The 13,338-nt window shown below is 40.0% G+C and overlaps 1 long non-coding RNA gene across 1 annotated transcript in view; it reads left to right on the plus strand.

Moving 5' to 3' along the window:
* The window catches only part of LOC105471225 (uncharacterized), a 29,824-nt gene extending 21,124 nt beyond the window's left edge, over nt 1-8,700 (plus strand). Inside the window, exons 2-3 of the long non-coding RNA XR_981038.3 lie at nt 3,788-3,915; nt 6,733-8,700. This is a non-coding gene — a long non-coding RNA (uncharacterized lncRNA). The remainder of the gene's footprint in view (nt 1-3,787; nt 3,916-6,732) is intronic.
* Nucleotides 8,701-13,338: the final 4,638 nt, after the last annotated feature.

Here is a 13,338-nt window from a genome sequence, read left to right on the forward strand (position 1 = left end):
TACAGCCTGGCCCTTCTCTATTACCCTGTGGCTGGGGAACTGAGTAACTCCAGCTTCTGTATGCTCTGTGGGAAGAGACAAAAACAGAATACATGACAATACATGGCATGAATAGACTGGGATAGGGTAGAGCACAGATATTTAAGTACCTGAAGACTCACTTGCTCCCAGGAGACAAAGGGACACTAAACTGAGAAGCCTAGAAACCATGGCAGGACCCAGGTAAATCATGTTTCCAGGTGAAGGAGCTTGCAAGCATGAGAAAAAGGAAAGCAAATCTGTCTCTTGGCCCTGTAAGATGTGGCCTCCAGTGACATCAGCATGTTAACCGATGTCCACAGCCTCAGGAGCTCCCTCTAGGGACAGGAAACATAGAAGACCTAGCCAGGACTCTGAAGATTGCCTCTAGAGGGGGCAATGGAGAAAAACCGACGTCAATTAAAATCAACCTGTTTATGCATTTGACTAGATGTTAACCTTATATATACCACTCATATCTCCTGAGTCTGATGTCTAGATCCTACCTTATCCCATCTAGCCCTGTCCACCCTCATGTATCACATCTCCAAAGACTGTGGGGCATTTCAACTTATTGTAGTTATTGTTGCTATTGCTAATGATCAATATTTACCTTCAAATTCTCTTTTCCCATTATCTCTCTAATGCACTCCAATCAAGTTTCCCACCCACCCCCACCATTCTCAAACAGCATGCTCAAAACATGAAAGATTATCCTCAACTTTGCTTCACCAACAGCCTTCCAGCTGAAAACCTTAGAGTGGTCCTCGAATATTCTTTTTCTATCCCACCCTATAGCCAATCCATTAGGAAATTCAACTGGCTCTATCACCAAAATACACTTAGAATCCATCCATTTTTTTCATCACCTTCATTGCTAACCCTTGGGACAAAGCCATCATCATCTTTTTCCTGGATTACTGCAATAGATTCCTAGCTGATCTCCCTGCTTTCATCTACTCTACTTCTGAATTAGCTGTCAAACTCAGCCCTCTAGAACATGCTAGATCATGTCACTCATCTCCAAATCATCTACTAGCTCCCAGTTTTATTTGGAATAAGAAAGCAAAGTAACAAAGCACTTAAGTCCATCAAGGTCTTGTATGATCCATCCTGCCCCATTACCTCTCTGACGTAAACTCTACCACTCCCTTCCTTAAATTTTCAGTAATATGGGCCTCCTCATTGATCCTAAAATATTTTTAGGGCCTCTGCACTGGCTCTTTCCTCTGCCTGGAATGCTTTTCCCCCAGATACCTACATGTCTCTTTCTTTCATCTTGAAATCATTGCTCAAAGGTCACTTCCTCATTGGGCCTACTCTGAACAATATATTGTCATTTCAACGCTCCTTACTCTGACAGTCCTGGTCTCCCTCACGTTAGTCTGCCTTTTCTTGCCTACATTGCAGGTATCACCTGCTAATACACTAAATGCCTTATTTATTTGTTTATCTCTGTCTCTCCCTCCCCGCAAAAATGTAAACATCAAGCAGACATGAGTCTTTGTCTTTTTTCCTTTTAATATGTGCACTGAGAACATCATACAATGCCTAAAACTCTTTCAAGAGGAGGTACTGCTGGAATAAAATCTTGAAAGGAGACTAGTCTTTTCCAATAACCTATGGAAGGCATACCCCAGACAGGGGGACATTAAAGTCTCAAAATTATTTTCTTTCTTTGTAGTTTGGGATGGGTGTCAGATAAAAACATGAGAGCAAGTTTTGCAGAAAATATTATGAGGACATGAGTTTCTTGGCCTAGTCTCAGGTTAACTGGACATATTGGAGTATATTAATTTTGAGTGGCTGCTATAAAAACTACCACAAATTTGCTGGCTTATAATGGCAGAGATTTATTCTCACAGTTATGGAAAAGTCCAAAATCGATGTCACTGGACCAAAATCCAGGTGTCATCAGGACCACATTCCCTCTAGAGGATATAGGAGAAGATTCATTCCTTGCCTCTGTTTCTAGTGGCTGCCTCACTCCTCGGCTTGTGGTTACATCACTCTAATCTCTTCCCCTATGGTCACATTGCCTTCTCTTCTCCATGTGGGTCTGATCTCCCGCTGGCTATCTCTTATAAGGACACATGTAATTGCATTAAGGGCCACTAGGCTCATCCAAAATAATCTCCTTATCTCCAGATCCTTAACTTCATCACATCTGTAAAGTCCACTCTCTCCATCTAAGGTAATAGAGGCAGATCCCAGGGATTAGGATGTGGATATCTTTGTGGGGAGGGGTATTATTCAGCCAGCCACACAATACAAAATCTGGCTTTTGGAAATTCTCATAGGTATCATTTTCCTGCAATAGTAGTGCATCAGCTTTAATCTTTTGTACATAAATCTGACATGGACATTTTCTTCACAGTGGAGCCTCAATATTTGCCTCCTCATAAAAACTAGCTTTGGTGGAGTCTATGTGGCCCAGCATGCTTGGGATTGTACACAAAGGAGACTACAGAGGGAGCCCCTGTCTCAGAGAACCATCAGAGAAGCTATAGTGATGGGCTTCTTAATAACGGGCTTCTGCTCAGCCTCCCTCACTACCCTTCCACTCCGCCATGTTTAGGATGCAGTGAAGCAGAGGTCAAGAAGAAGAAGAGGTTGAATTCTAGGTCTATCTGAGAGCTCTGAGTCTGGGGAGTAAGGACAACTAACAGCAGCCTCACAAATTGGCTTGGTAGGGACTCAGGTGACCCAAAGCTGGAGGACTAATGTCCTGTAGCTATAACAATACTACCAAGTGACTTTATATCCTTCATCCAACACCCACTGGTGCTAACATCACACAAACTATGAATTTGACACTGGCACAGTTGTCAAGTTCAGTTTTACTAAACTAAAGACAGTTCAGTTTTACTAAAGACTGTAATCAGATTTCCCCAGTTTTTCTGATAATGACCTTTTCCTGCCCTAGTACCTAATCCAGGATCCCATATTACATTTAGGTGTCATATCTTCTTAGTGTTCTTCAATTTGTGACAGCCTCTTTCCTTGTCTTTAATGATGTTGACATTTGAAGATTACTGGTCAGGTTTTGTAGAATGTCATTCAACTTGGATTTGTCTGATGCTTTCTCATTATTAGACAGGAATTATAGATTTGGGAGAGGAATATTATAGATATGTAGTCACATGATAACATCACAACATTGCATCATAAGAGAATGCACACGAGGTTCACAAGACTTATTACGGGTCATGTTTATTAACTTTGGTCACTTGATTACCATTTTTCTATTTCCCTTGTCTATTCATTAGAGGGAGGCCACTGAATCCAGGAGAGCAGAATCTAGGGGGATGAGTATAAAAGAATGTATGGGCATATGTTAAAACCACCGTCTTAATTAATATTTTGGGGACGATACTTTACAACTGTACAAATGATCAATTTCTTCTTAAAGTTACACCCACTAATTTTAGCACTCGTCATTGGGTCTTATGTGTGGCAACTACTCACAGTGGTGTTGTCACAGTGACTTTTCTATTTCCCTCTGTTTCTTCTACATATGCAATTTGGAATTCTTCAGTAAGAGATTGTCCTGTCTCACATTTTTTATTATTTATTTATTTAATCATTTCATTTTCAGTGTGAACTTACGGATTTTCTTTTACAAATTGTTCCAGCCTTAGTCATTGGGGAAGCTCTTTCAGATGGATTCCTCTGTCCTTTTGAGATGTGTCACATCCTTTTTCTTTCTTTCTTTTTTTTTTTTTTTGGAACACACCTCGTTACAACATTCTTGTATTTTTTACCTCAGGGTCCTAGAACCACCTTTCATTTTTTTAATTGGAGAATATTTGGCAACAAACATCTGGGCACTAGTGGTCTTCTAAGTGGACAGAACTATGAAATACATATATATATACCAACCCATTATTCACACAGGTATGTATTCATTTCTTTACCATTTTATCTATATGTTTAAAAACAATAAATTCATACTGATATCGCCAAACAGATGTTCTTGTACGTTAGAAATGTTAGAAATGTTCTTCAGTTTTTCTCTGAGACTTGAGTTACTTGTAAACAGTTTGATATTTTGAAGTCTCGCCCACGTAGACCAGGAGCCAAATTTAGTGAAGGGCTTGTTTTGCTTTAATACTGAGGCAAAAGTCATCTGAAACCTCTGCTGATTGACCCATGAATTATTAAGTTTCCCATTCTCACTGCTCTCTCTCTCTATATATATATCTCTATATTATATATAATATAGATATATATATATTTATAGATATCTATATTATATATAATATATATCTATTATATATATCTATATATCTATTATATATAATATAGATATCCATATTATATATAATATAAATATATCTATATTATATATAATATATATCTCTCTATATTTTATATATATATAAATATTATATATATATATATATATATATATATATATCTTTTAGCCCTTTGTGAGCTCCAGGCATTGTTGAGTGGCTCTTTCTCCAACCTTAGGGAATTTCCTCACACATGTACTGCTTACAGCACAGCTGAAAGGTTAAGAGAGACCCTAGGAAGGTCTCCAGGATTCTCTCTGTGCAGCAATCGCCTTTTCAATGCCCTGTCATGTGAAATCTAGCTGCTTTGATCTTGTATTTCCAACTCTGACTCTGAGCTCAGTGAGATCACCCAGCTCTGCCTGGATTCTGCTTTCTGGCCCACGGCCTGGAAACTCCCTCCAGGTATTAAGACAGTCATAGTTCTCAGCTTGGTTGTTTCCATCTCTCAGAGATCATTGTCTTCTGTTGCCTGACTTCCAATGTCTTGACAACCGTTGTTTCACGTGTTGTGTGTACGTGTGTGTGGAGGGGGGCAGGGTGGGGGGTGGGGTGTTAGCTGTTTCAAGCAAGAAGTTAAATCTAATTCCTGTTAATCCATCTTGGTTGGAAACAGAAGTTTACTCCAGAACCGTATTGAATTTCTTAATGCCAGGGTCCCCAAGGGTTTTAATGGTTATGGACCTTTTTGTCAGTTTTTGGGTGTGTGTTGTACATTCCATGCAGAGTATATTTCATTCCAAACACATGTGAGACACAGCCTGAAGATTCAATTTTTCTCTCCTAACTTTTCCTTTTTATATATCACCCAAAGACCTGACCAAACATCCAGTTTCCAATTTCTGGATCTTTGGGGTATAATACTTTTAGTTTATAAAGCCTGGGAGCATTTTGAAGCTCCAGGATTAAGGCAAACAATGTAATTCTGGCTCTTTTTTGTCATCTCTTTCATAAGGACATTAAAATCCCAGCTTCAGCTGTGAGGTCTGTACCGCTCTGAAAGCTTATAGGTCTTTATAATTTTAACTTCCCCTTAATACTCTGCCTATAAGTTCCTGCTTTTTTTTTACATAGTAAATTTCTTTTTCTTCTTAGCTTGTCTGTATATTGTTTTATAGCAATGGTGTTGTTTTAAATTTGATGGTAAATAGTGCATCAAATTTAAAAAGGAAAAGTTTTAAACAAAGACAAGGCTAATCATGTTTTTTCTGCTCTTTCTATATTTTCTCTCTCCAAATACAGCAAAATGTATCACAACTTTTTTTCTTCCTTACCCAAGCATATAAAACTATATATAAACTTAACAGAGATATTTATTGATTTATTTTTTTCTTAAATAATTTTATGTGCCGTGGATTATTTTGCAAATATTTTCCCCTTGGAAGTTTGTTTTTATCATTCCTACAAGAGAATGGATAAATATGCCTATTCGACATTCTTTTAACTTTTTTGTACATATGAAGTGAAGCACACACACACGTAAAAGTGATAGGATCATACATTCTGAGTGCATAACTTTTTTTAGTGTTTCTATAATTGTCAAAAGTATAACTATAATTGAAAGATGAAACTGATGAACTCATTAAAAAGTAACGTTCTTTTAATAGAAGAAAAGTATATAATTTTATATGCATAGAGGGACTTACAGATCTCAAGACATACTCTATAGTTACAATACCGTTTGACAAGGGTAAGGGACATTTTATGTTCTCTGTGTCATTGAAAGGGCCTACTCAGTGGCCCTTTCAGCTAAGAAAGGTCTCTTTCCAGGTAAGAAACAGAAAAAGAAAAGATGAGAGTTGAAGACATATGCAAGAATTTCACAATCATCTTAGAACACATAGTCTAAGTCGGATAATGAATATAGTACATGAGATGATATATGGTGCAATGTTTGCAGGAGAAGTCAATTAGTGGTCCTGATGGGGTTGAAGAATTGCTGCAGAAGTAGTACCAGAGATGAAAAGAGAAGCCTGCATGAGACAATAGGAGGCTTGAGGAAGCTATTTGGGGGTAATTCAAATAATTTGTTATTGGAAGTCTAGAAAAAGAAAGTGGAGAAGAAGGTGAAGGAAATGATCATTTGAAGTGAGCAACTGAAACAACTGAGAAGCCAAGATTGATGTTGGAAGTCATCAAAGATGTTGAAAGTTTTGAGGTAGAAGAGAAAAGAAAAGGCAGAGCAGTCATAACGAAAAGCAGCAAAGGAGAGAAGCATTCACGTGCAATGGCTGCACAGTGTTAAGCTCACTCGATCACTTGAAAGCTCCAGTCTGTGACACTCACCCTCAAACCTGGTCTCAGGCACCCTTGTGAGAAGTATGTGAGGAATCCCAGGAACCATCGCACCCACTGACTTCCTGCCAAAAGTTTCCTAATGTGATGCATCCTTATGACCTGTTCTTGCCTTGCCTAGGGACATGTGGAACACCAAACCTACGTACTTCCTGTGCTGGGGGAGGAGCAAGAAAGGCTGCTGAGAGCTGCTGGGTACTGGAGGAGAAGAGAAAGCACCAGGGTTTCTGCACAGGGAGCAGGCGATTCTGCAGCACTGTGACCAAACCACTGGCACAAAGATACACAGCCGAGTCCCTGGGTTCTGAGGGCTGGATCTTCAGAGTGGCTAAAGATGCATCAGGCATCTCTGCTGAGAATCGATCCTTGGGCATTCCTGAATCACCTAGAGAAGCCTTGTTGCGTAAGTAAACCAGCAACTCCAGTCCTTGCATCACGGTCTGTCTGTACCAGAAAACAGTATTGTGGCCTAAAATTGGCTGACATCTCATAGTTACTTCTTGTCCCATTTCTGTCACCTTGTGCCTTGGTGTCTGGGTGACTCCAGCATCTATGAGCTCTGTGAAAAGACATAGAATTTGGGGACAGAATAAGAAACATAATTGGAATAATAACTGGCAATATCCAAAAATGCAGGTGCTTTATTTGTGGGGATTCACCTTCTCCCAGGAGACAAAGGACCAGACAGCAGAGGAGCCTGGTGGCCATGGCAGGGCAGGGCAGGTGGAGCCTTCACCTAGATGAGACCCTTGTGGGCATGAATACTGGAGCTGAGGATTCTAGACCTTTCACCCAGAGTAAAAGGGGGACTGTCAGTGACATCACCATCTCTGTCCCTGCTCAAAGGACCTTCCTCCAAAAGTGAATGCTACAGAAGATTGAGTGAAATAAATTACAATTACTCTTTGATGTGGTTGGTTCACTCAAAGACTCTAAACACCCCCATTAGCTGTCACCTCTCCTAGCTGCAGTGCTTCCGTGGCATTGCACATCACATCACCCATTCTGCTTTCTCTGATGCATCATGTATTGATCTGCCTGGTGCATATTGCCACTTAGGTGTGCCATCAGCACCTCAAATTCTGGACATCCATAAATTACTTGTGAAATATCAAGAATTTTATTGTTCCCCTCACCGGCCATCCCTATATGCCAGACACGCAAAATCGAAGTAATGTGTTGCTTAGTTAGAGCTTTGCCCCAGATCCCTCCTGGAAGCATCTGGACTGCCATGCTCCTCATGCAGAGAACAAGGTGGCTGCCCTGGAAAGAGACAGAACTGTCCTAATTTTATTCCCAGTGAGGGCTGGAGGTGGATACTCTTGTGCTCTGTGACTCCCCCAGCCACACACAGTGTCTTCTGCATTTCTGGAGGACAAGGTCCCATTTCACTTCTCCAGGGTAAGGTTCAAAATTATGTTAATTCTTTGGGCACAGGTGAAGATTGAGCAGGGGTAAGTGAGAGCTTTGACCTTCCTTGAAAACAACAATAGGCACTCTCCAGTTAAATGTGATCTTCCTCTTACTTCTAAGAAAGCACAAACACGTTCCTTTAATGATTAACACTTGAGTCTCTCGGTATAGTAAGTCAACCAATATCCACAAATAAATCCTTTCTGGTGAGGGGGTGAAACTCTAGAAAATGGCCTGCTTTTTAGAGTATAGATAGTAGTAAGCTTTCTGTTCACAGAGTGGTTGTGACACACTAGCTCCATGTCTCTGCTATTGGCACAGAGATTTCTCCTCCAACACCCCAAACGGGGGAGTATGTCAAGGGACAGAGAAACATATGACCGTCAGGGTGAGAAGTTACAACAGTGATATTTTTGTAATGTTAGAGAATCAGCAGTAACCACTCCTTTCTGGTCCTGTGTTTATTTGTGTGTGTGTGTGTGTGTGTGGTGATGGTGGGGGTGGGGGTCTTGTGCTATCTCTGCAATCAAGTGTCTTCAGACTCCATAGCATCCTGAGATTTGTGGTTGGAGAAGGCAGAGCCTAGATATAGGTCTTAGGAAGGAAGATGAAAACACAAACATATAGAAAACACTTCGATTCAAGGCCACAATATTCTAGGACAGGGATTTTTTTTTAAAAAACTGGCTAGGTTTAAAGGAAAGCCCATTCCAACAGCTTCCCTCATGTTCCTGAAATAGTTGCTGTCTCAGTGATCGGCATTAGCTTATGAAACAAGATTCTTCTGTGTCTCTTTTAATGAAGGCCACTTATTTGAGCAGGAAGAGGCTTCCGTGACTATACTGTCACAGAGATGACCCTGTCCCCTTTCACGTAACATTAACATGTGGAACATTACAGGACAGGGTCCTTCTCTACCCTAATATTGGCCACGATTGTTGCAGTCTATCTTTGTGCCCCCTACGAAAACATTTCTGTGTGTTAATGAGAGTTAGTTTGGAGGATAAAAGGTGATAGGAATCATGTGTACTCTTTACTTCTTCTCTTATATGCTTTTCTGACCCAAAAAAATCCCATAACTTTTTATTGTAATTTGAACTGCATTGTACTGGTGGTATATCAGTGGCTTCTTTATCTGATAACCATCCTGAACGTGTGTAAAATCCCAACCTCACTATTGGTCTTAGCCCATTTGCACAAGTTTAGAAATCTTTGGGTCCTCCCTTCTCTTTCCAGTGCTTTCTCAGTGCTCAACAGGTAGGGCTCATGATCCAGGGACCAAACGTGAGCTTCTTAGTTTCTCACAATCAGACAATTCTCTCAGCAACTCTAAAGTGTCAGTGAGTGGCTGTGGCACTGAAGTGTCTCCTGGTAGCCAGAAGGACACAGTCACTAGAAATGAGCCCTTTGTCAAGACCCGAAGTAATACATGTTGTGTTACATTGGCACAGTGGTCATGTGCAGGGGTAACCACTCTTTCTGACCTAAGACTCAAAACACCTGAGAGAAAAATACTCATGTCAGATCAAATGAAGTAGAAATGTGAGGTTTGATTCTGGTCAAGAAGGTGTTGAGCTTTGCAGCTTGTTGGGCTAGCTAGCATTCTGCCGAATCGAATATGCTCTTCCATTACCTTTTCCTTAGCAGACAGGATCCCCTACTGAATAAAGAGTTGGCTCGCTAATTTTTTCTTTTCTTTTTGAGATGGAATTTTGCTCTTGTTGCCCAGGCTGGAGTGCAGTGGCATGATCTCGGCTCAGTGCAGCTTCCACCTCCCGGGTTCAAGTGATTCTCGTGTCTCAGCCCCCAGAGTAGCTGGGATTACAGGCTCATGCCATCACGCCCAGCTAATTTTTGTATTTTTCGTAGAGGCAAGGTTTCACTATGTTAGCCAGGCTAGTCTCTAACTCCTGACCTCAGGTGACCCACTTGCCTCAGCCTCCCAAAGTGCTGGGATTACAAGCGTGAGCTATTGGGCCTGGTCTAGCTTAAGCTGAATTTCTAGAAGTTTGAAATGCTTTGTAAATTTGTCCTGTTCTTTCTCAAGCACATGTAGTATTAGCAATATTCACTAGAATTAAATTCCTTCTTAAATTTTTTGTTTGCACTTGTCCCTAGTCTTTCCAAATATTCTAGATTTGATCTCTGTGATCTTCTCTATTGAGAGATGTGCAATTAACAATGTCTGGGTCCTCTAAAGCAAGCACTATTAAGATAAATATTGAATATCTTTAATTTCCTTGGTTGAGCAATTGTATCTAAAAGGTATTCTCATTTTTTGTTTGCCTGCTTTTCCTTTAATATGTTCCACCTTTCTTACACTTTCCTAAGCATCATAATTTTAAAAATAATTAGGCAGTCTCCTTTCAAGCACAGGCTAGAGCTGAAAATCCCATAATTTGAGAGTCTTCAATTGATGTCTCAAGGCATCTCTTCTCAAAAATGTCCAAATTGCATGTAACCCTTTATGTAGTGTTGATTTTGAGTCATTCCTTAACAAATCCCCAAATCTTGTCTTCCTGTGAAAAGTTTATCTAGTCTCCCCTCCGAGATCCTGCATCTTTTTTTTCCTCCATGAGGCTTCTTTACATCCAGTTATCTTGCCTGCCTTAGTAACAACTAAAATAAATCTCTTCTAATAAACCTTTGAGAGCAGTTGACTCTGAGTGCATTTCCTCTTCCCTCTAAAATTTATCTTTCCCAGATATGAGAACCTCTCCTTTCTTTCTTCCTTCCTTCCTTCCTTCCTTCCTTCCTTCCTTCCTTCCTTCCTTCCTTCTTTCCTTCCTTCCTTCCTTTCTTTTTAAAATTGGGGGTGAGGTCTCACTCTGTCACCTAGGCTAGAGTGTAGTAGCATGATCTTCGCTACTGTAACCCCTGCCTCCCAGGCTCAAGTGATTTTCCCACATCAGCCTCCCGAGTAGCTGGGACCACAGGCATGCACCGCCAATCCCCAGCTAATTTTTTGTATTTTTAGTAGCAATGGGGTTTCACCATGTTGCCCTGGCTGGTCTCAAACTCCTGAGCTCAAGTGATCCACTTGCCTCAGATTCCCAGAGTGCAGAGATTACAGGTGTGAGCCACCACACCCGGCCGAGAACCTCCTCTTTCTTTCATATAAGAAGTGTAAGTCTTCTAAGAAGTTAGAACTATTCCTGAGGAAGTCTTTTTCCTCTTCCATTTTAATGAACTTATATTTCAAATTTTAGTTATAATAGTTTATAAATGGTTAAAAGGAATCCCGTCCCCAAATTCTTGTGTTTGAATCCCCCTTTCCTCCATTTACTAGCCATGTGACGTGAAGAAAAGTATGTATCTTCTCTCTGCTTCAGTTTATTCTTCTATAAAATAAGGCATTCTAAGTAGATGCTGAATATTTTCTACTTGGAAAATGAATCCACTTGAAGTGCCCAAAACACAGTAAGAATTATATAAGAGCTTTCAATTTTAAATAAGGGTCTTCCTTTGCGCCTGTTCTGATCATCAGAAGGAAGTATCACTTCAAAACACTGTAGTGTCTCATCCATTTTTCTTAGCAAGTTAAAATTATCTGTGACAAGTATTCCAAGCACAGGCATTCTTTTAATTATACTCTCAGGTTTTGTAATAATAATGTTCATTGATTTTGAATCGTTGTGTATATGTGCTCTAATTTCTTTCAGAGAGTCCTCCTCATTACATTTTCTTCAACAGAGAGAGCTTTGACAGGTGTGCTTACTATCACATACTCTAAAGTATTTCTGTCTAGGAGTTCACTGTTTCTGATAGCTCACTCTCTTTAATTTCAAGAGTCTTGGAAATATACATTCTCCCATAACAATCCATCTGATGAGGCAATTTGAATGGTTATCTTTTTTTTTTTTTTCCTTCGACTTTTATTTTAAGTTCCGGGGTACCTGTGCAGGAAGTGCAGGTTTGTTACATAGGTAAATGTGTGCTATGGTGGTTTGCTGCACAGATCATCCCATCACCCAGGTACTAACCTAGCATTCATTAGCTTTTCTTGCTCATGCTCTGCCTCCCACTAACCCCCTTCTGACAGGCCCTAGTGTGTCTTGTCCCCTGGGATCTGTCCATGTGTTCTTACCATTTAGCTCCCTCTTGTAAGTGAGAACATGCAGTGTTTGGGTTTCTGTTCCCATTAGTTTGCTGAGGATAATGGCTTCCAACTCTATCCATGTCCCTGCAAAGGACATGATCTCATTTCTTTTTATGCCAACATATAATTTCATGTTGTATGCACCACACTTTCTTTATCCAGTCTATCGCTGATGGGCATTTAGGTTGATTCCATGTCTTTGCTATAGTGACTAGTGCTGCAATGAACATACACATGCATGTATCTTTATAATGGAATGATTTATATTCCTTTGGGTATATACCCCATAATAGAATTGCTGGGTCAAATGGTATTTCTGCCTCTAGGTCTTTGAGGAGTCGCCACACTGTCTTCTACAATGGTTTAAGTCATTTATACTCCCACAACAGTGTAAAAGTATTCCTTTTTCTCTGCAACCTTGCCAGTGTCTGTTATTTTTTGACTTTTTAATAATAGCCATTCTGGCTGGCATGAAATGGAATCTCATTGTGATTTGATTTGCGTCTCTCTAATGATCAGTGATGTTGAGCTATTTTTTAAATGTTTCTTGGCCAGGCCACATGTATGTCTTCTTTTGAGAAGTGTCTGTTCACATCCTTCTGCCCACTTTTTAATGCGGTTGTCTGGGGGTTTTTTTATTGTAAATTTGTTTAAGTTCCTTGCAGACTCTGGATATCTGTCTGACCTTTGTGAGATAGATAGATTGCAAAAAAAGTTTCTCCCATTGTACAGGGGTCTGTTTACTCTGATGATAGTTTATTTTGCTATGCAGAATCTCTTTTGTTTAATTAGATTGCATTTGTCGATTTTTGCTTTTGTTGCAATTGCTTTTGGCATGTTCATCATTAAATCTTTGCCTGTGCCTATGTCCTAAATGGGATTGCCTACATTTTGTTCTAGGGTGTTCATAGTTTTGGGTTTTACATGTAAGTCTTTAATCCATCTTGAGTTAATTTTTGTGTATGGTGTAGGGAAGGAGTCCATTTTCAATTTTCTGCATTTGGCTAGCCAGCTCTCCCAGCACCATTTAGTAAATAGGAAGTCTTTTCCCCATTGCTTGTTTTGCCAGGTTTGTTGAAGATCAGATGGTTGTAGGTATGTAATATTATTTCTGAGTTCTCTATTCTGTTCCATTGGTCTATGTGTCTGCTCTTGTACCAGCACCATTCTGTTTTGGTTATTGTAGCCTTAAAGTATAGTTTGAAGTCTGGTAGT

The sequence above is a fragment of the Macaca nemestrina genome, chromosome 4, assembly GCF_043159975.1.
Source record: "Macaca nemestrina isolate mMacNem1 chromosome 4, mMacNem.hap1, whole genome shotgun sequence".
Taxonomy (NCBI): domain Eukaryota; kingdom Metazoa; phylum Chordata; class Mammalia; order Primates; family Cercopithecidae; genus Macaca; species Macaca nemestrina.